Raw genomic sequence first — 24,860 nt, 5'->3', positions numbered from 1 at the left:
GCGGAGAATGCCATTTTCTTCTTTACAAACAACACTGGCGCTCCCCAAAGTGACACACTAGGGCAGATAAAGCCCTTGTTAAGCAATTCTTGCAACTATACTTTCAACTCTTTCAATTATGCAGGTGCCATTCTATATGGCGTTATGGAGACTAGGTCCACACCAGGCATAACATCAATCTCAAACTGCACCTCTCTTTCTGGAGGTAATCCTGGTAATTCATCAGGAAACACATCCGGAAAGTCACATACAGTAGGGATGTCCCTTAGTGCTGGATTCCCCACTTGGGTGTTTATCACATGTGCCAAGTATGCTTCACACCCCTTTCTGATCATCCTTCTGGCTAGTGCAGCCGAAATGATGTTTGATGGCAGTAAATGTGAATTTTGGCTGTGGATTTCTTTCAGCCAAAATGACAGACATCTGCGGATTGTACTGCAGACCTTAAGGGAGAAACAACTATACGCCAAATTGTCGAAATATGAAATTTGGCTGAAAGAAATCTCCTTCTTGGGACATGTTGTGTCAGCTGAAGGGATCAAGGTAGATTCCAGCAAGGTAGAAGCTATCCTTAATTGGAAGCCGCTCAAGAATATCACAGAAATTCGCAGTTTTCTGGGTTTAGATAGATATTACCGTCGATTTGTGAAAGGGTTTTCGATGTTATCTTCTCCACTGACCAAGCTGCTTCGGAAGGATGTAAAATTTCAGTGGACAGATAAATGCCAGCAGAGTTTTGAACAGTTGAAGAGGTGTTTGACTGAAGCTCTAGTCCTTACTTTACCTATTCCGGGTAAAGAATATACAGTTTATAGTGATGCTTCTCACAATGGGTTAGGCTGTGTACTGATACAAAATCGGAATGTCATTGCTTATGCATCACGCCAGCTAAAACCGCATGAGAGGAACTACCCAACACATGATTTGGAGCTAGCAGCTATTGTTTTTGCTCTGAAGATATGGAGACACTATTTGTATGGGGAGAAATGTTACATTTACACAGATCATAAGAGCTTGAAGTATTGGGGCACCCAGAAGGAATTGAATTTGAGGCAGAGGAGATGGTTAGAATTGATTAAAGACTATGATTGCTTAATAGACTATCAGCCAGGGAAAGCAAATGTGGTGGTTGACGCCTTGAGTCACAAGACTATGGAAAATCTCAGAGTTTCTCCTTTGTCCATGGTATATGAGTTGAAAGCACAGCATGCCAGTTTAGAGATTGATGATGAGGGACAGACAGTAGTTGCATGGCATGTACAGCCAGTGTTGATTGATCATATCAGAATGGTTGCTCAGAGTGATGATAAATATCAGAAGCTACTGAAAGAAGTCCAGCTAGGCAAGAAACCTGAATTCTCTGTGAGAGATGATGGTTTATTGCTACATCAGGGCAGAATGTGCGTTCATAATGATGTTGAATTGAGACAGATCATTATGAAGGAAGCACATGAGTCTCCTTTTGCTATGCACCCTGGTGGAACTAAAATGTACAGAGGGCTGAAAGAGCATTACTGATGGATGGGTATGAAGAGGGATATAGCAGACTTTGTTTCCAAATGCCTAACTTGTCAGCAAGTAAAGGCAGAACATCAAGTTTCAGTTGGTTTGTTACATCCATTGCCAATACCAGAGTGGAAATGGGAACGAATAACTATGGATTTTGTGATGGGACTTCTTAGGACACAGAATAGTCATGATGTAGTATGGGTTACAGTTGATAAACTGACCAAGTCTGCTCACTTTTTGCCAGTCCGGATAAACTATAGCCTGGAGAGATTGGCCAGATTGTACATATATGAAATTGTAAAATTGCATGGAGTGCCAGTATCGATTGTATCTGACAGAGATCCTAGGTTCACTTCTAGATTCTAGGGTAGTCTTCAGAGAGCCCTAGGAACTAGATTGAACTTTAGCACAGCATTCCACCCACAGACAGATGGCCAGTCTGAGAGGGTTATTTAGATATTGGAGGATATGTTACGGGCTTGTGTGATTGAGTTTGAAGGTAGTTGGGATACACACTTGCCTTTGATTGAGTTTGCTTATAACAACAGCTACCAATCAAGCATTAGGATGCCTCCATATGAAGCTTTGTATGGCAGAAAGTGCAGAACTCCCTTATGTTGGGATGAAGTAGGTGAAAGAAAGATGATTGGGCCATAAATTGTTCAGCAGACAGAGGAAAAGATCAGATTTATTAAAAATAGACTCAAGGCTACATCAGACCGTCAGAAGTCCTATGTTGATATGAAGAGAAGAGATATTGAATATGCAGTGGGTGATAAGGTATTCCTTAAAGTTTCTCCTTGGAAGAGGATTACGAGATTTGGCAGAAAGGAGAAACTGAGTCCTCGTTTCATCAGACCATATAAGGTTCTGGAAAGAGTGGGTTCTTTGGCATATCGGTTGGCATTATCTCCGGAGCTAGAAAGGATACACAGTGTCTTTCATGTGTCCATGTTAAGGAGGTACATATCTGACCCATCTCATGTACTATGAGTTGAAGAGATTGAGGTAAATCCAGACCTCTCATATGAGGAAGAACCCATAGAAATTCTGGCATATGAGGTGAAGCAGCTGAGGAACAAACAGATACACCTAGTTAAAGTGCTGTGGAACTATCATTCAGGCTAGGAAGCTACTTGGGAACGTGAAGAGGACATGAGGAGACAGCACCCACAGCTGTTCAAAGACTAATGCCAGGTAAAATTTTGATATGAAATTTATTTTAAGGGGGGGAGAATTGTAACACCCCTATGTTCGGTAGTGTGTTCTACTGTTTCGGTGACCAGTGTTATCCGGACAGCTAGAATGCCTAAAACTACACTTAAATATTGATGAGGAGACATAAAATAATGAAATACAAGAAAAGAAAATACAAGAAAAACAAAGGAAAAATAATAGCAATGAAATGTAATCAAGTTAAACGAGCCAAGAATCCTAGCGATGGATGACCACACCGGGAAGTTGCGGCCTGGACCGTTGACTAGCCCTGGACCGCGGGGAACCCTGAAAAATATTTTTAGGACTTGAATAAATGTCTATTGAAGTATAAATATCATTAGGAATATCAAAGAAAAATTAATTAATTAGTACAAAGGAAAATGGGAAATCGAGAAAATGACAAAACTCTGTGTTACCAAAAAATAGAGAATGCAACCCGAACAGGGGCATTGTGGTCATTTGACATCCCGAGTTATCTTTTGACCTAAATGTCCATTAAAAATACATGATATTACACTTGGAAAATGTCATAAAAAATTAAATTGGTGGTTCCTAATTCAAATAGCAAAAGATAGAAGCTTAATGTGAGAATTTGGAAATTTAAGATTTAACAAATATTAAATCTCACTTAGTGCTCCACTCACCTCACTTAAGTGGACCACTAAACCTTCATTTGGACAGAATATAATTCATCTGCCTTAGCTCTCAAAGACCAGCCGAAATGCTCCTAAATAAATTCTCCATGGCCGAATTCATGCAATCTCCCATTTCCCATGATCAAGCCATGATTCTTCAATGCTCCCTTCACTAAAATTGTTCTACACCACTTGGGTAGTAGATAGGCAGCAAAAAAAATCAAGTTTTGGTGAGCTTTTGAAGAGTTTCCAAAGTGGTAAGTATGTATTTTTTTATTATTGTTTCATTAAACTTGGTATGGATGTTATGGGTAGTTGAATTGTGGAAAGATTTTTGAAGTTTGATGAGTTAAGGGAGAGGTATATTTTTGGCAGCCATGGAAACTCCATAAGAACAGTTTATCCTTGCATGTAAATGGTAGATTAAAGTGTTGATTAACTGTTTATGTGTGTAGGAATAAATTGGGTGATGTATACTAAATGTATATGTGAAAGTACACTTGATTTTGGAAGCTTGGAAGTTAATTGAAAGAGAGGTACAATTTGGAAAACTTAAAGTGTATGTCAAGATATGTTATTTTATGGTTTGGTTTATGGAATTATATTGTTGAATTATGGTGCTTGTTATGGCAGCATGTACATATGTATAAAGGTATGAGTTTGGACATGTAAATGAGCTAGGTCATGTGATTAAATTGTTTGTAATTTAGACTTGGTAAATTCTATACTATAATGCGGATATTGAGTGTGGTTATAAGCTGCCAAAATGACCAAAAATGAGTTGCTAAATGTGTTTATGTTATGGTATAAACCAGAAATGGCATGAAGGAAATGATTTGGTAAGTGTTGAATGTGTCCTTGGTATGTGATGAAGAGAGTGTTGTAGGGCAGTGTATATTTTGGCTTAGAACCTTAAGTGTGTGACTCAAATTGGTATGAGACCAATTAGAGGTGAAACTAGGCACAAAAAGTGCCAACTTTCATGAAGAAAGCTTACCAAAATTCTGCTTGAAAGGTGACTTGAAAAATGACCAAATCCGGATTAGTGCATTTAAGGCCTGAAAATTGACCATTTGGGCAGCAGTTAGTGTTTTGGCCATAACTCACTCAAAACAGGTCCAATTGACTTGAAATTTTTACCATGAATAGTTAAGACATATATCTACAAGTCTTATGAAGACACCAAAGCCCAGAAATGACCATAAGCAAGTGAAATAGCTTTCACAAGTTAGGGTCCAAAAACTGGCCTAACCAAAAGTGACCTAAAAATGACCTAAAATGACCATTTTGGTACATTCTGACCAGCAATAGTAAAATGACCATAACTTGGTCTACACAACTCAGAATGACCTGAAATTTTGCCCCGCATGCAATAAAACATAGACTTACAAGTTTGTAGTTTTGACCAAAACCTGAAAACCGAGGGAACTAGGTCATCCGGCTAGGTCAATTTAGTATACCGAAATCTGATAAATTGCAATAAAACACCATATACATGGAAATGAATTTGGTAACATGTACCAATACTAAAAGGCTACAAATGTGACATATTGATAACATTAAAACCTAATTCACCTAGAATGCATCGAGAGTCGACATCTTAGGTTGACTAAGGAAATAATAGAATTCAATGAATTAATTATTAAGCATTATCGTTAGAGACAGTTTAAATGAGCACTGAAACACTTCAAATTGTGTTTCTCAGTTAGCAAAGACTCAAGGAAGGGGAAGGAAACACTGAGTCAGAGCCAAGAGACAGTTATCAGAGGTTTGTGCACAACAGTTATTTCTTTTGAATTTTTCAATTGAAATAAATTATGACTATTTGTATATTATTGTTTTAAATTGTGGAAATGTGTTTGAATGGATACTTATTGCTTGAAAAGCATTGTAAATGGTTTGAAACTGTGAAAAATTGTTTGAATGATATTTGATGGATACTTATTGATTGAAAAGTATTGTAAATGGTTTGAAACCATAGCTATCATGTATATTGATTGAATTCCTCGCTAGCTTGTCTAGTGGGACGAATTGAATTCCCTCTCTGGCTGAAGTATTGAGGTGTGTGCCTGTTAAGGACGAATAGAATGAGTACTCATATTATTGCTAGCTAGCTATGTTATTCCTCATTAGCCATCAGCTTTTGGGACGAATTGAATTCCTTATTAGCCATCGGCTTTTGGGACAAATTAAACTTTGGAACATGATTAAGCTGTGTGTGTGATTTATGGATATTCATTGTGATATTGTGAAAAGGGAGTTTAAATTCTTATTGACATTCACTGTCTTTTGAATTTAACTATGTTTTGATTTATTGAGATTTATTGTAATATTGTGAAATGGAGTTTAAATTCTTTATGACATTCATTGTCTTTGAATTTAACTATGGTTTAAGTATCCACTATTTATATGACTTATGATTTGTGATTTAAAGTTGTATTTGGTTAATGTTGTGCACCACTGAGACATTGTCTCAGCGATAGCTTTTCATTCTTTATCACAGTAGATCGTGACAGCGTGCAGACTAGGCTGCTAGTACTTCAGTGAGAGATCATCGGGTATATTAAGTATACCGTATTCTGCATTTGTATTGTAATGTATGTTCATTGTATGTATATAGTATTCTTGGTTTTGAGCAGTTGTAAATTAAAATTGTACATTGAAGTTGTAAAATAAATTGTGAATTATTTTAGCTTGTAAAATTTGTACTATATTTCTTTTATGTTAACCTTTGAAAATACTAAAAAATTATTGTGGATTTGAGTTGAGAAACATATTATGTTGATTAAATGTTGGAGTTTGAGATTGAGAAATATATTTGAAGTGCTTTTTACAGATTTTTGAAGAACTGTTTTATTCAAAATATAGATGGCACTCTACCAAAATTTTTACAGAAATTACTAATAATTCAAATGTGTTAGCGGTTTCACTTCAGTTCAAAAAAAAAAATTTTAACACCTGTAAATAGTGCTCACAACTGTAAAAGAAGTAAGAAAAGTTTTAAAATCCCTTGTAGTATATTTAATGGGTTATCAGTAGACGAAGTTGATAATTCATTAGGTATACTATGGGATCATGTTATGCCTTGCAGAGGGGTAGGGTGTGACACAGTGTGTTTATGTGGCCATAAGTAGACCTACATTGTTCCAATTGCTGTGAGGTTAATTGGAGATGAAACGTAAGACCTAAAGCCGCAAACTTCATAAAGAAAGCTTGCTCAGAAACTGACCACAAATTATTTTAAAATTGGCTTGAATCCAAAATGACATATTCTGGATCTCTAGAAATGACCATATGAATTGTAAATATTCAAATAGGCATAACTCACTGCAGAAAGCTCCAAATGACCTGATTCTTGAACTTATGAAAAGCTTAGACATAGTAGAACATTTTTCATGAAGATTAGGAACCTTAATTCTGGCCCTAACCCAATCAAATTTCTAGGTAAAATTAGTCCATCAAACCTTCCAGACCCAAATCTGACCTAGAAATTCTGGACCTTAGGCCATCCGACTAGTTGTGGCAAAAATCCCATAACTCAGTCTACAAAACTGCAAATGTAGTGATTCAAAATCCAAAATCTTCATAAGACCTAGAACTACAATTTTGATGTTTTGACCAAAATCCATAACAATATACAACTTAGGGAAATTACTAGGGAAAGTCAAGAATTCCCAATCTGAAAATTCCTGCACCTGGACAGATTTACCATTTGACACATGGATAGTAAATGAACCATAACTTCTAGTAGAAATGAGCTAAATTGATATGAATAGTTAAGAAATAGAGCTACAATTTTGGTTTAGAAATCCTACTAAAATTTTGAGTGTAAGGACCTCAAATATGAATTGCAAAGACTAGCCTGAACCTGAAATCCTGAATGTACAGGGTTATGAGTCTAGGTTGGTTAATTAGCCATAACTCACCCTATACAACCTCAAATTTAGTGATTCTTAAACCTGTGTAACCATGAGACATAGGAGAACAACTCATATGAAGAACACTAAGCCAAATTATGGCTGTAACTAGTCCAAATAGCTTGACAAAGTTGAGTTTTAGAATCTACCCTATTCTAGAATAGTATTGGTCACTGGACCAGTAATTGGTAAATTGTCCATAACTAGAGCTAGAAAACTTCAAATTTAATGATTCAAAAAGGAAATTAAACTTAAGACAATAAGGAACAATTTTCATGAAAAAAGTGTTATCAAATTACTACTGTAGCTTGACCTAAAATGAGGGTGAAATCAAGATTGAAATTCTGGAATTTATGAGGTACACTCACAACAAATTGAAATATGATTGGTATTTAATGCAAATGAATTATTGAACATAAATGTGATATGAATATGTATTTGGGACCCATGTTCCCAACATGATTGAAACAAAAAAATGCTTTGAAGCATGAATATAAAATGTGATGAGAATATATGACCTATGAATGCTTAAAAGAAAAAAAACACCAAGTGCCCATGTAGGCCTAGACATGTTTGTATGGTTTGGATAGATTGGCATGCCAAGAAGGGACCGATATGTTTAGCAGTACTGCTTATGGCTTTTAAGCCATTATGTTATGCATGGCTTGTGTGCCATTCTGTTATATTTGGCTTTATGCCCGTTCATGACTTTTAAGTCATTCTGTTGATATTATGGCTTTTAGTCATTCTGCATACATGGTTGACATTATGTGTCTCATGGTATGATGGCCCGAGGCACTACGGTGTCCAGTGCTCAGAAACTTGGATATCCAGTCCAGTCAATCTGTCATAGGTTACTTGGGCAGTAATAAATGTTAAAGAATAAAAATTGATATGAATTTAAATGGGGAGTAATTCATAAATTATAAAAATAAATTTTATTTATTTATTTATTTTATTATTGCACCACTAAGCGTTATGCTTAACGCGTAGATTTTTCCTCGCGTAGGTACTGGAGATAAGGAGAAAGCCTAATAGTCATCAGACTAGGAAATTGGGAGTCCAGATCTGCATAGAGTCCAGTGTGTCACCATCCTCTGCAGTGCATTTTGGTAGGACCTACCAGGTTATATTAGTTATTTTGTATTTTGTACATGAACATAAATTTGTAATGTAAACTATGAGTTCATGGAATTACTTTATGCATGATGTAAATTAATAAATTTGACAAATTCCATGGTTGAATGAGATTTAATTTTGATATGAATGAGATTGGATTTTTGAAATATTGAGATGATTATGGAAATATTGGATTAGATATGAAATTATTTTAAACAGGTGAATAGTATAACTCGCCAAATATCCATAAAACAGGAGAAACTCCGTCGATCCCTCCATATGAAAGTAAATTGAACAATTAATTAAAATAGTAAATAAATTAATATGGAATAAAATAAGATAAGATAAGGTGCTCCGGCACATAATGTGGCAGTCTTTGCTCGGCTACACTGTAGACGGGTAGGGGGTGTCACATGATTGGTGGTAGGATCTACGCCTTTGGGGTAATTTTTTCCTAAACCCTAACTTGTTAATTTGGGGCTTTTGTTTCTTAATAGCAATTAGGCATGTTAGCAATTGAAACATAATTTGTTATGACAAAATTATGTGTTTTTCAATAGCTTAATTGATTTGCATGATGTATGAAATCTTAGGTATTGAAAATTTTTAAATTACTAAACCTTGCACCCTAAGGAGTATTAAGATGCATTTTTCTTTCAATTCCTATTTATTATTTTGGAGATTTATGATTCTACCATTTTACTGGATGGAATTTCATTGAACTAAATTTACAAGAATCACCAAGTCCTAGCTTTTCAATACAAAATGCTTCATTTTGGTCTCTAATAATCAAGAAATTTTACAATTATTTTAATACATTAAGATATTAAAATGATGAATATTGCACACTAAGAATAGTTTTTTCTTTATTTATGCTATTTAATAGAATTTAAATTATTATATGATATATTGCATATAAATAACTAATTTTAAATATTAAGTGATAATTTAGATATGATTTTTAATGAAAATAATTGTGTAAAATTATTTTAAGAATTGAAATTAAACTGGAACTGAGGTATCAAAAGTCAAATGAAAACATCAAAGAATCAAATCAAAATCATACGAAAATTTTGATTTGATTCCGATTCCTAAGTAAACCCATGACCCAATCCAAAAACAGAACAACACAACTTATTTTCAAGTTTTCTTCATTGAGTTTTTATTTTTTAATTCTTCTGCTGTTAATTTCACTATTTTTTCAATTTAAAAATATTAAATACTTATTTAATATCTATACATACACACTATTTTTTTTTAACATAAATTGCATATTATTTATATTTATTGTATATATTTGTGATTTAGTTTTTATATGTAATTTTCAATTAATTTCTTTATGTCATATTAAATTCACTTGATAAATTAAATATAAAAATTTATAAATTATAATATTTTAAAATATTAAAGTTTACAATAAAAAATAAAAATTAATTTAAATAACATGTTATTAACATGTTAGGTTTAATAACATGTTTATCATATTCAAGTATCCTAAGAACAAGAAAATATTATCATTAAAAGAAGATAAATTGCCCCTAAATCTATATTTAAAAACAAATTAAATTGACTTTAATTGTCTATACTAAAAATTCAGAATTTATTTTTAGAATCAAATAAATTGATAGCTAATAATATTTTCCAAAAATAAATTATCTTACCATTTATATTAATTCCTTTATATCGTTAATTATTAATATAAAGACATTTATTTTCTTTTATAATATAATATTTATTTACTACTATAATTTAAATGAAATTTATTTAAATTACTAAAAATAATAAATATTATTTAAAATAAATAAAATATAATTAAAAAATAAAACTATAACTAGCGGGCTCCGTATTTGGATCTCACTTTTTACTTGAAATGTTAAGGGGACGATTGCTTTTTATAAAAAAACTTTCATCTCTCAAGTCATTAAAAAAACGATGTGTGGGGACATCGTTTTCCTTTCTTTTTTACAAATTATTATCTTTTTAATTTATAATTCAGAATTTAAATTTTTATTTCATCATATAAATACTTTACTATAATAAAGAACTAACAATATATTGTATTATATAATCAAATTTTATTATATTTATAATAGTCCTTATATATTTTTAAATACAAATTTAATTAAAAATAAGAGTTAATATATATATATATATATATATATATATATATATATATATATATATATATATATATATATATATATATATATCAATATATGTATAATTAATAAATTCAAATAATCAAAATATTTATAGCTTAATAGTAAAAGTGTTTTTATCAAATTTTTGAGTTTTTTTCTTAAGAAATTAAATAACACTTGTTGGCTCAATATTAATAATAATATGTTGATTAAAAACTTTAATTATATAGATTAAAAGAAAAATATAATTTCTTTATTTTAATATATACAAATATAATACAATATAAGTATACATGTGTATGTATTTACATGTTTAATTCTTTAAAAATCACTTTTTTATTTAACTATGTGTGTGTGTGTGTGTGTGTGTGGAAAAGGGAATTTTTTAGTGACAAATTAAAAAAAATGAGCCTACAGAGAGAGAGAATTCTTATAGGAAATAAAGGAGGAAGTGGCTATGGTGATCTAAATCAATCTCGAATGCAATGTTCTTGAGACCAACAAATGAGCCTACTTCATTTTTAGCAAACAAAGAGCGTTGGAGGAGAGCAAAATGTTGCATGAAATATGATTTAGACATATGCTGTCATTATGGTTGTGCAATAATCACATATTTTATTTCAAATATATCATTATACACCTGAATTATTTAATATTTGCCTATTAAATACTTGAACTAATTTTTTTGACTTATTAAACACTGAAATTTGCTAAAAACATAGCAATTAAAAAAAATTGATACATGTTAGATTTATGACCAAAATCTTAATTGATTTGAAGACCTTTTCCCAATTTGAATGGGAAAAATATTCCTCAATATGATGAAAGTATATTTCTTATATAGAATATAACTCTTATTTTAGTGTTCTTAAATTGAGTGAGATTCCTAATTAAATTAAGATTGTGGGAATTAACACTACAAAAAGGAGAATGGTGGAAAAATTATTTGGTTTTGACCATGATGAGTGACTTTGCCCATTGAAGAGAGTGCCTTTCAACTCATGGAGTGGAACTGTCACTCATTATAGAGAGGAGCTTTGCTGATTACTGAGGATTTAGCTTTGCCCATTGATAAGGGGCTTTTGCACATTGCAGTGGAGAGGGGCTTCAGCCTAAGGTGGAGAAAACATATAGAATTCAAGAGGAAGGAATTATTGTCCATTAGTGAGAGGGCTCTTTCCCCATGTAGTTGAAGATTTCTTTTATGGTGTAGTAATCAAAGTAGTAAATATGTTGGATTATGTCTAGAAGAGACTGATATGACAAACTAATATATTTAATATGAAGAGTTATGTAGTATGGGTTCTATTGGATGTAATTGAGTTGGTGGATAGTATAGCTTGGAGCTTCTAATGATTATTATTTGATGATAGTGGAAGATGACATGCCCATGGATGTAGCTCTATATTGAGAGAGTAAATCACGTAAATGTTATTATTTTATGTGTTTATTTTATCTCTTTGTAGTTTACATACTTCCGCCACAATACAGTCAAAATTCTATTAATACACACATGAAAAAGCATCTAAAACTTTTAAAATACTGTTGACATGTAATTTATCTTAATTGAATAATATCATTTTATTATTAAATTAAAGAAAATATTATTTTGTCTTCCTTCTTTGTGTTTCCTTCTCCAGCCTTTGCTCTACCAATCTTCTTTGCCCCTCATGTCGACGGCTATCATACTTGCCCGTTTTATAAGCTTACTACCAATAACTTGCAAAGCTTCGAGTTCTCTTTAGGATTCTTGATTCATCTGCTCATGGCTATGCAATACAATTATTCAAGTTAGCCAAGGATCTTTATTTATTTATTTTTAACTTGGTTCTACATTGTTGATTAGCATGGCATTCATCAATTTTCAGGTAGAGCTAACCAACTTCTCAGATGCTGCTGAGCAAACCTGGGTTTTCTTGCTATGCTTATGGGTCCATTACCTGATACTTCATATTATGAAAGAAAGATTAGTAAAATCTTAACTACAATTCATTCATGATCTAGGCACCAACTTCTCATGACTTTGACAGAAGAATGTGCTTTCAAAGCTTTTGTTATTGCATACATAAATTGAAGACTTTAAATAATGCTCTTTGCTTTCTGTCTTTTGCTCTTCTTATCTATATCATCCATATTTTTCAATAGTCCAAGTAATGGTTTGAAGGAGTAATAATTGTATAATATATTTAGATTCTTGCTTTTTGTAATAGTTTGCATGATATGAGTTCACATTTACATGTAGAGAAAAGTTCAGCTTGAACTGGAGCACTGAATCTAGACTATGCTCATCATGCTGTGACTTTCTTTGTCCACTCATAGTGAATACAAAGGTACATTTGACACAGAATACAACTTTTGGATGACAAAATGGAGAGTTAAAAAGAGTTCTCAAAGGCAATTCAAAATGTCATTAATGCCGCTTCTGAGAATATATCACAAATTGGATCAGAGCTGTGGCAGTTGTAGTGTTTAGTTTCTGGTTTAGATGGAAAGATAGGTTTTTTAGAGCATGAGCAAGATATTGTAAATATGGGGGTGTTGTACTGTATAATTGTGTTGATGGAATTAAAAAATTGGAAAATCCATCACATACTCCACAAAGTGATGGTCAACTAATTTTATCTTGGCAACAAGCTCATTGAATAGTTTTGTAGTAGTTCTACATAAATAAGGGAAGCTAGCACACATGGTGATTTAATTATGGGATATGATGGTTAATTTCTTATGGTAGTTCTTGTATTCTTATTTCATAGTCAATGTTTAGTTTTTAAAGTTAAATGAAAAAAAAAACTTGCAAAGCTTCAAACAAGGTTGGCTATTGAAAGTTAACTTACTGAGCTAGGTCATACAGTTCAGACAATGTAAGCAAATGCATAAGTTGTAGTTTTATCATATGTAAAATGGAATAAAAGGCTTAGGTATCAACAAAACAAAGAAGAAATAGTAAATAAAAGGTAGCATAAGTGGAATTAGTTCCTAGTTTTAGTGGGACTAATGTAGAATCAAACTTTGTAAAGGATCCATTGGATGTTGAGATCTCTAAAGTTTAAATGAATAAGGAGGAGAAATCAATTCTGAGGGAAGTGTGGGGAACTAAGCTTCCAACAAGCTTGCTTTTTTGTTGAAAAGAAAAAGTGTTCTGACTTTCCAAAAAGTAATAGTTCATTTGCTTGATTAATATCCAAGAAGAAAAATACGGAAGGATGGGCCTTCCACAAACACCTAGAAGTAAAGCTCTTGCATGGGGTGGGGCTAAGGTCTCAAAAAGATTTGCTTTGCTTTGTGAAATTTAGGACTAACAGAGTAAAAATAAGGTTGACCAATTATTTCTTTTTATATACATCATATTACTGAAGGATTTGCAAGCAACTATAATGGTAGAGGTTGACAAAATCATGTTTACTAATGCACCATTGCTTTTCCCTGGGCATGAAGAAAAGTTATGGGAATGGGAGTAAAACAGAGGCAAGTGACAGAGTGGGAGAAGTAAAGTGTTAGTGTACTATTATAATTTTAGGAAGAAATTAGGCATAGTCAACAATAAATAGAAAATTTAATTGTTATATATTTTTAGCAAGTTTAAGTGCTTAACATATTAAAAAATTAATTTATGTGTTCAATAGATGAATCCAAATAATTTTGAATCTGTAATTATGTACTTTGCAGATTTTTTTTTTAGTTTGTTATTAGTTCCTTTTCTTTCTTCAACATGTATTTATTTAATTATTTAGCTATGAGTCAAATTTAACCATTTCCAACACCATGACTTTTTCGACATTTGTTCACTGAGTTTTTATTCTTTAATATTTTAGCAATTTTTCAATGGACTATGATTGAGGGATCAAGTGGATCTACATTTAATGTGGATCAAAGGGTTCCCAATAATATAAAATGTGTAGAACCTTATTTTGTAATGAGTATGTGCATTGAGACTGTGGGAAACCTGATGATGAAAAATTATATGACTGTAAGATGTAATTAGAGGCATGGTGCTGAATTATTAATTTTGTGGTATGATCTTGAAAAAAATAATAATAATATATCTTTTTGAGAAATGAATTTAATTAAATTTAAATAAAATTTTGTTTTGTTTAAATTTAATATGGTTAGTTTTAAATGTACCTAATTAAGCTTAATTGGGCTTCATGGGCCTAATAAAGTCTAGTTAGGAATTTTAAATAGGACTCATTTAATTTATTTTTTTGAAAATTAAAATAAGAAAATATATTTTTCTCTATCCCTCTCCCATACAAACTCTCTCTCCCCTTTTGGCCCCACTCTCTTCCTCACTCCCTATTGGTGCCACCTCCTTTCCCTCTCTTCCTATTGGTTGGAACACCTCACCCATATCCCAGTCTCACCCAAATTCCTTAATCCCAATTGTTTAAGTTATCTGAACTTTATCACACTAGGACTTCAAACCCTACCACACCTCTTCCTCACTCACTATTGGTACCTTCTCCTTCCCCTCTCTTCCTATTGGTTGAAACAACTCATCCATATTTCAATCTCACCCAAATTTTGCAATCCTAGTTGTTTAAGTTATCTGAACTTTATCATCCTAGGACTCCAAATCCTATTATACCTCTCTCCCAAAACCCTATAAATACCCTACTGGAGAAGGGAAGAAAGGAGGAGGAGAAGATAAAAAAAAAAAAGAAAAAAAAGGAAAAAAAAAATTAAAGAGAGAAATAGTCAAAATTCTTTTAGTTCTTCTTTCTTTCTTGCGATATTTCTTGAAGCCTTAAGGTAAGTACCAAAGAGGGCATTTGCGTGGGGCTTACATGGAGCTAAACAGGAGTAAGCCAGGGATATCATTGCCATACTAGAAGAGAAGACCATTTTTTAAGGGTAGCTTGCCCTAATGGCAACTGTAATTACTAACAAGTAAGTAATCCTAAATTTCTAGAATAACCATTGGCATGAAATTATAGTAATAATAGGATTTTTATTTAGTAAATTAAAATTAACTTTGTTTTAATTTAACTGACTTTTGCTTGTAATTAATTTAAATAAATACTTTGTAAATTAAACTAACATTAGCATGTAAAATAAATTTAATTTAATACTTCATAATTGTAAAATAAATTTAAATGTTAGAAATTTTTATTATGTTGGGATTGTTTGGGCCTTATGTGATATAAGAATAAATTATACATGTACATAATTAATTTAGTTTAATGATCCTTAGGGTAACTTGGTGAAAAATTAATTAATTAGGTTAAATAGAAACTTAGGGTTATTTGAAATTGAATTTACTTGTAAACTAAATTCTCAATAATAAATTATTTTAGTCATCTGGTAAATATCATTTAAATAATTAGTGACCCCATAGATAAGAATTACTTGTGCATGAAAATTGTTTGTAAATAATAACCCTTTTGTGAATTACTTGCGTGTGTAGGATTAGAATTGCATTTTTAGGATAAAGTTTAATAAATGAATAATAAATAAGACTTCTAGAAACATTAGTAGAGGACTGACAATTGAATTAACGAGGTTAGACTAGGCGTAAAGGGTGCCTAACACCTTTCCCTTACGTACCCACTATCCCTAACCTAGACATTGGACTATGGTAATGATAGTTGTGGAAACTTCATAAGGAGTAAGTTGTCATCCATGACCATCAGAAGAAACACTGAATATGTCTCGTTTTTTACCCGGGAGGCGACTCCTGTCTATCTATGCCTTCGTGGCATAAATCCTTAGTACTGTGGTAGTGTTATGGGAAGACGGTACTTACAAGTGATTTGATTCTATTATGATTGTATGAAGTGCATGTCTAGGAAATGCTGTCTAAGGAGGTGGTACTTAAGTGAGACTATTGTGACTCCATCATCTTTCCTGGGCGTTGCCTGGTGCATTTTATATAATTCTAGTGGATGATATTATGCCTCACGCCCTCCCCCTCTTGCTACAAAATGTCTTATTTACCCTTGATATTTTTGGAGGTAAAGTTTCCTCCCATCTTCTACTCTTCTCTCCTTCAATAATTTCCCTCTAAGTACATTCTCTTTTTTTGATAAAACAATAATAAATTATGTTTTCATTTTCAAGAAAAGAAAAAATTGTATTTTTTTGTTGAAACTATCAAACAATGCAAGTAATGATGATAAAACGGTGATTTTTTTACAATATATTATAAATTAAGGCTAATATGAAGTATAATTTATGAGTTATAATATTAATTAATTATTTTTTTGTTAATTTATATTTCATGATAAATATAATCATAGATTATATTAAATGGAGTTAATTTTATATTGATTAATTTATAATTAGCTATGTAATATGTAACATAGATCATAAGTGAAGGCTAATATAATTCATTATATATTGATCAATTTAATTATTGACTATATGGCATGTGACATAGATAAGAGTTGGAGGCTTATATATTTAATTTTACATTGCTCAATTTTATAATTGACTATATGACATGTCATAAATCAAAGGTTAAGGCTTATATAGTTAATTTTACATTAATCGATTTCATATCTAACTATGTGGCATGTCACACTGATCAGAGGTGAAGACTCATATAGTTAATTATATATTGATCAATTTAATAATTGACTATGTGGCATGGAACATAGATCATAGATAAAGGCTTATATAGTTAATTGTACGTTGATCGATTTAATACTTGACTATGTGACATGTAACATAGATAAGAGGTGAAGATTTATATATTTAATTTTATATTGATCAATTTTATAATTAACTATATAACATGTCACATAGATCACAGGTTAATGCTCTTATAGTTAATTTTACGTCTATCAGTTTAATAATTGACTATGTGGCATGTCACATACATCAGAGGTGAAGGCACATATAGTTAATTATACATTGATATAATTATATATTGTTTAGTTTAGTAATTAACTATTTGGCATGTTACATAGATTAGAGGTGAAGGTTTATATAGTTAATTTTAAATTGATCAATTTAATAATTAATTATGTAGCATATAATATAAATCAAAGGTGAAGACTTATATAGTCAATTTTACATTCATCAATTTTATAATTGACTACGTGACATGTCACATAGATCACATGTTAAAACTCATATTGTTAATTTTACTTTGATGAATTTAATAACTGATTATGTGACATGTAACACAGATCAGAGGTGAAGGCTCATACAATTAATTGTACAATGATCAATTTAATAATTGACTATGTGGCATCTAAGATAGATTAGAGGTGAAGACTTATATAGTTAATTTTACATTAATCAATTTTATAATTGACTATGTGACGTGTTACATTGATAATAAGTTAAGGCTTGTATAGTTAATTTCATATTGATCAATTTAATAATTGACTATGTGGCATGTTACACACACACATATATATTGTAATATATTGTTTTAGTAAAAAAATCTATATTTATTTTATTTTTAGTTTTTATAGAGAGCTATATTATTGAAAAAAATTAAGAATAAAATGTTTATATATGCGACAGAACATAAAGAACAAATTTATAGTGCACAAATTTTTTTAAGAAGAAAGACAATGTTTTATGGGATGTAGGGGAATTTATCTTCGAGAATTTAATTTGAGAGTTTCTTTAGGTAATAGTCAACACAATTAAAAGAGTCACCTTATAGTCTCAAAAAAAAATAGTGCCATAATAATGTTTCCATATTTACGATGAACCTCTATTGGTCAAACATAAATATGCCTTTACTTCTCCCAAAGCCAAACACATTTTTTTTTCAGTTTTGAAAGAAGAGAAAATCTTCTAGCCATGTAAACACACCTCTTCTTCTCCCAAACTAATTCTCTTTTCTATCATGCAAAACCATTGCTCCATCAGTTGTTTTCGTCGATTCTCTTTGTCACGACCCAACCTATGGGCCAGATTGGCACTAGGACCTGGGCCAGCCTAAAGCCCCCAAGGCCCGTAGTAAGCCTAACTATTTCTCAACCCAACTCTAAGGCCCATTTGGGCCCAATTTCAAGAATTCAACCGGAAAGAGTCCGGCCATAAAATGGACCTTTCAACGAGGAGTTTTTGACTCACTCGACCTATAAACTCAATATATAATCAATTAGGGAGCTCAGCTCACTCTCCACATACTCAAACGTCACAAAAATAAATGAAAGCTCGGCTCCCTCATCTAGTCCAACATACATGCATATAATAAATTTACAGGTTCAACATGGTAATTATATTATAGATCCAAATTAAATAAATATTTTTAACACATACAGAAATTCTAGAAGCTAATAGAATTATACAAATATTAATAAACGACTTGCGAAGAAGAAAAGCAGGTTAACCACAACAAATATCCTCCTGTAGCCTAAAAAAATAATAAACAAGAGTGAGCATTCAACTCAGAGAGTAAAATATCAATTTTAACCATAATCTCTATAGCTATCTAAAGCTAATGCACCCTGTGAAGTGAAATGCAACATCATCATAATTTTCATACAAATCACATCAAAAAGGCAATTTGGAGCACTCACACACCCGATAATGTCAAATAATACATATATGGGAGCTGATCCCCTATACAGCCTCTTAATCCAACCTGTGCCAGCGAAGAACTCAAGCTGGACTTTCGCTTAATAAACCAAATCAGGGTCCCAGTGAAGAACTCAAGCCGAGTCTACCCCAAAAGACCGGGTCCCAGCGAAGATCTCAAGCCGTGTCTACCCGTCCTGTCCATGGCCAACACCACACCACACGCACGCTAACTCACGCACACTGCTCCAAATTACCACAACAACATCCATGGTACTTTAACAGTTATGAATGCAACATAAAACGTGCCTAGAGTTTAACTACATAGATATATACATACAAGTGATGCATGGGCATGCTTGAACATATAATAATATCAAAATTATAATTAAAATTAATATTTTACTCACAGACTCAACCGAAGTCACTGTGGAGGCTGGGCAGAGGAGGAAGGCTGTCTCGGCTCACTTGACAACTTTACTACAATTATTTAATACAATTGACTCAATAAAAACCAATAAAAGACCAAATATGTCCTAAGTCGTGCTGAAAATTCGGCAGAGTCTCCCCTATACCTAGGACCTACCCAACCTGCAAAAAGGCTTAAAACACACTTCCATATCCATAAACCACATATCCACAACTCAATCACATCACACAGCCCCTCCATGGCCAAACAATCATCAATCACAACATGTAAAATTACAGTTTAGTCCTCATAATTTAACCCTCTTGCAAAAACTACCCAAATGAGTTCTAAAAATTCTAAAACTTTGCCCCGCGGTCCTTAGCATCATTACTAAGCTAATGCAAAAGGAATTATAATTTTCTGAGCTACCACGAATATTTTATGAATTTTTAATCCAATTTAAGCAATAGAAAATTACGAAAAAGTGAGGTTCGGGTTTACCTATGTCAATTCCGACTCTGTGGACGTGCTCAGGACGTCTGAAAATGGTGGGCTAGCCAAAATCTCAATCCAATTCCAAGACTTTTTCGATAGCCGGTATGTCTGGCTGGAATTTCACAGACCTGGGCAACCATCGAATTTCCACGAATTGAAGGTACCTACACGAAGCCCACAACACGGGGGTTAGTATAGAATTTTTACCGAATTTTCTAAGCTCATTTAATGTTCGAAAAAACACTACGAAGTTTTGTGGAACCCACAGAAAAACGGTGTCAAAAAATTTTGAAATTTATATTGCCGCGAAGCTCTCGATAAATGGAGTGCTCTGGTACTCTCGATTTTCTCATGGGGTTCACGGTTTGCGAGAAATCTAGCCTAAAATTCGAAATGGACTAAAACTTCCCGGACAAAAATTGGACAAACCGCTCGATGGATTTTGGTGTTCTTGGTATCTATGGAAAGCTCTCAAGGTGTAGATGGTGTTTGATACAAGACCCGGCCCAATCGGTGGCCTGATCGACTTGATTTCGGTGGGGAAGCTGAAGCGGTGCAAAGGCATAGGTGAGTCATCGTGCACGTTTTCCGGCCACTTGGAGCGTCGGCCTGCTGTGGGGAGGCACTAGGGCAGTGCGCCGGAGAGGTGGGGAAGCTGGGGTGGCAGCTGGCCGGCGAGGGGAGCTGAGAGGAGAGAGAAAACGAGAGGGGAAGGAGGAATGTCGGGCGAGCGAGGGAGAAAGAAGAAAAAAAAGAAAAGGGCCGATCCGATTCGACCGGTCCGATCTGATTCGGTTCGATTTGATCGGTCCGATTCAAAATACAGAATTTTAAATTTTTACTATGCCTTGAGACCGAAAACGAGGCCTAAAAATTCTATAAAAATTCTAGAAAATTCAGAAAAATTCGTATGGTCCAAATATATTTTTAGTTTTGCCACGTGGTCTTCAAATTAATTTTTAAAAATCATCAAAGTTTTATATTTTCGGGAAATCAAACCCAATTTCTAAAATTTGAAAAATTTCAAATAATTTTCTAAAATTCAAATAAAATAAAATATTAATATTACTCACAAAATAATAAATTTAAAAATTTGGGGTGTTACATTCTTCCCCCCTTATAGAAAATTCGTCCTCGAATTTTACACAAGGCAGAATAAGGTACAGAATTACACATTGAATAGATAAGGGTACTTGCTACGCAGGTCCCGCTCTGACTCCCAGGTGCACTCCTCCACTGACTGACTCATCCACAAAACCTTAACCATAGGGATTTGTTTTGATCTTAGCTGCCTCACTTGGTGGTCCACTATGGCTACAGGTTGCTCCTCGAACGTCAAGTTTTCTTTCAGCTCTACTACATCCGACTGTAGCACATGAGAAGGAACAGGTATGTATTTCCTGAGCATGGAAATGTGGAATACAGGATGAACGTGAGAAAGGTTGGGTGGTAACTCCAACCGATAGGCAACTACTCCAACTCTATCAATAACCTCAAAAGGTCCAATATACCGAGGTGCCAACTTGCCCTTCTTTCCAAATCTCATGACTCCCTTCATCGGAGAAACCTTCAGGAATACATAGTCGCAACTCCACATCCCTCCGTCTGGGATCTGCATAACTCTGCTGCCTACTGAAAGATCGTTCCCTGATTAAAGGAACTATCTCTGAAGTGTACTGCACTAGGTCTACATCATGCACCTTCGCTTCTCCCATCTCCATCCAACACAGAGGAGACCTACACTTTCTGCCATATAGTGCCTCATAGGGTGCCATCCCTATGCTGGAATGATAACTGTTGTTGTAGGCAAACTCCACCAAAGATAACTGATCATCCCATTGACCTTCAAAATCCAAAACACACATGCGGAGCATGTCTTCCAGTGTTTGGATTGTCCTTTTGGACTGTCCATCTGTCTGAGGGTGGAAAGCTGTACTAAAGTTCAACTGCGTGCTAAGTGCCTCCTGCAACTTTCTCTAAAACCAAGAAGTGAACTGGGGCCCTCTGTAAGATATTATGGAAGCAGGAACCCCATGCAATCTGACTATTTCTCGAATGTAGAGCTGGGCGTACTGTGCAACAGAATATGTAGTCTTCACAGGCAGGAAATGAGCTGATTTGGTTAAGTGGTCTATAATTACCCATATCGAATCATATCCCCAAGTGGTACGAGGCAACCCAATCACAAAATCCATAGTAATCATTTCCCACTTTCATTCTGGGATAGGGAGCTCTTGCAGCTTCCCTGATAGCCTCTGGTGTTCAAACTTCACCTTCTGACAAGTCAAGCACTTGGACACGAAGTCTGCTATGTCTCTCTTCATGCCATTCCACCAATAGCTATCTTTCACATCATGGTACATCTTGGTGGAGCCTGGGTGGACATTGTACAATGCATAGTGTGCCTCTCACATGATTTCATTTTTGAGATTGTCCATGTCGGGCATACATATCCTAGAACCTTGCATAAGGGTGCCATCACTGGCAAATCCAAACTCACCACCTTCACCCTGCTGTACTCTTTCTATGATCTTCATCAATTGCTGGTCTCTTTGTTGGGAAACTCTAACTCTGTCTTGGAGGTCTGGTCTCACTGAAAAATGAGCCAACAATACCCCCTCATCTGAAAGATCTAAGATCAGACCTTGATCCATCAACTCATGTACTTCCTGAATCAACGGTCTCTTCCCCACTGATATGTGCGCCAAGCTACCAGAAGATTTTCTGCTCAAAGCATCTGCTACTACATTGGCCTTCCCAGGGTGGTACTGGATGGTATAATAATAGTCCTTTAGAAGCTCCATCCATCTCCTCTGTCTCAAGTTTAAATCCCTCTGTTAGAAGATGTACTTCAAACTCTTGTGGTCGGTTTATATCTTGCACACTTCACCATATAGGTAATGTCTCCAAATCTTTAGTGCAAAGACTACAGCCGCCATTTCCAAATCATGGGTGGGGTAGTTCTGCTCATGCCTCTTTAGCTGTCTTGAAGCATAAGCCACTACTTTTCCATTCTGCATCAAAACACACCCTAAGCCAACTCTGGAGGCGTCAAAGTACACGGTATATCCTTCACCACTCATCGGTAGTGTCAACACAGGGGCGGTGGTTAAACACTCCTTAAGCTTCTAGAAACTCTCCTCACAATCATTTGTCCAAATGAATGGAACATTCTTCCGAGTTAACTTAGTTAAGGGAGCTGCTATCCTAGAAAAATCCTACACGAAACGCCTATAATAGCTAGCTAGGCCCAGAAAACTTCGCACCTCAGTGACTATTATAGGCCTAAGCCAATCAATTACAGCCTTAATTTTCTTGGGATCCACTTGAATGCCTTCTCTAGAAACCACGTGTCCCAAGAATGAGATGCTTTCTAGCCAAAATTCACATTTTGAAAATTTGGCATATAGCTGGTGCTCCCTCAAAATCTGCAACACCATCCTTAGATGCCACACGTGTTCTTCCTCGGTTTGAGAATATACCAAAATGTCATCTATGAATACGATGATAAAACGGTCCAAGAATGGCCTGAATACCCTGTTCATCAAGTCCATGAAGGTTGCTGGTGCATTAGTGAGTCCAAAAGACATCACCAAGAACTCATAATGACCATATCTTGTCCGGAATGCTGTTTTGGACACATCCTCATTCCTGATTCTCAACTGATGGTAGCCTGATCGTAGGTCTATCTTGGAAAAGAATCTAGCCCCTTGGAGCTGATCAAACAGATCATCGATCCGAGGAAGTGGATACTTATTCTTCACAGTCACCTTATTCAACTGTCTATAGTCAATACACAACCTCAAGGACCCATCTTTCTTTCTCACAAATAGAACAGGAGCACCCCAGGGTGAAGTGCTCAGACGTATGAAACCCTTGTCCAAAAGCTACTGTAGTTGCTCCTTTGGCTCTTTCAATTCTGCTAGTGCCATCCTGTAAGGCGGCATTGATATGGGGTTTGTACCCGGAAGAACATTAATGCAGAACTTTATTTCCCTTCCTGGTGGTAACCCTGGAAGCTCCTCAGGGAAGACATCCATGAATTCTCTGACAACAGGAACATTTTCCATGCTGACACCTTCTACAGATGTATCTCTCACCAATGCCAAATACCCTTGACATCCACGCCTCAACATTTTTTTAGCAATAATTGCTGACACCAAATTATATGGAGCTACACTCCTGTCACCATCAAAGCTAAACTCTTCCACACCAGGTATGTGGAAATACACCTTTTTGTTCCTACAGTCTAAAGTGGGATAATGAGTTGCCAACCAATCCATTCCTAAGATTACATCAAAATCCATTACTGGTAGAGGAACCAAGTCTGTTGGGAGGATCTTTCCATCCACTACTACTGGGCTACCCAGAAAACCATGTTTACATCTATGTTATCGCTAAATGGGGTAGCTACAGACTAATGACATTCTAAAGTTGTAGGGTTCCTACCCAATCTCATGGCAAATACTGGGGAGACAAATGAGTGCGTAGCACCCAGATCTATCAAAACACGAGCCTCATAGGAACAGACTAGAAGAATACCTGCCACAACTACATTGAAAGCCTAAGAATCCTGATGGGTCAGGGTGAAAACCCAAGTTTGACCCCTACCCTGGGTTGCAGAACCCTGAAACTAACTTCTACCTCCTGATCTGCCTCTAAATCTATGTCCTCCTTGTCCTTGACCCTGTTGGCCACTAAACTAACTGCCTGCTATACTGGAAGTACCAGGATACAACTAGCGAGGAACATTTGCAATAGAACCCTATGACCCCATTTGTGGCTCACTGAACACGGGGCATTCCCTAGCAAAGTGGCCTAGTTGGCCACACTTGAAACATACTCCTGAACCCATCAGATAAGGTCCTGAATGTCCTCTTCCACACTATGCATAAGGTGCAAGGGAGGATCCTGAACCAGACCCAGAACTGCTGTA

This window comes from Hevea brasiliensis, chromosome 7 (assembly GCF_030052815.1).
Source record: "Hevea brasiliensis isolate MT/VB/25A 57/8 chromosome 7, ASM3005281v1, whole genome shotgun sequence".
Taxonomy (NCBI): Eukaryota; Viridiplantae; Streptophyta; class Magnoliopsida; order Malpighiales; family Euphorbiaceae; genus Hevea; species Hevea brasiliensis.
This window is presented reverse-complemented; position numbering follows the sequence as displayed.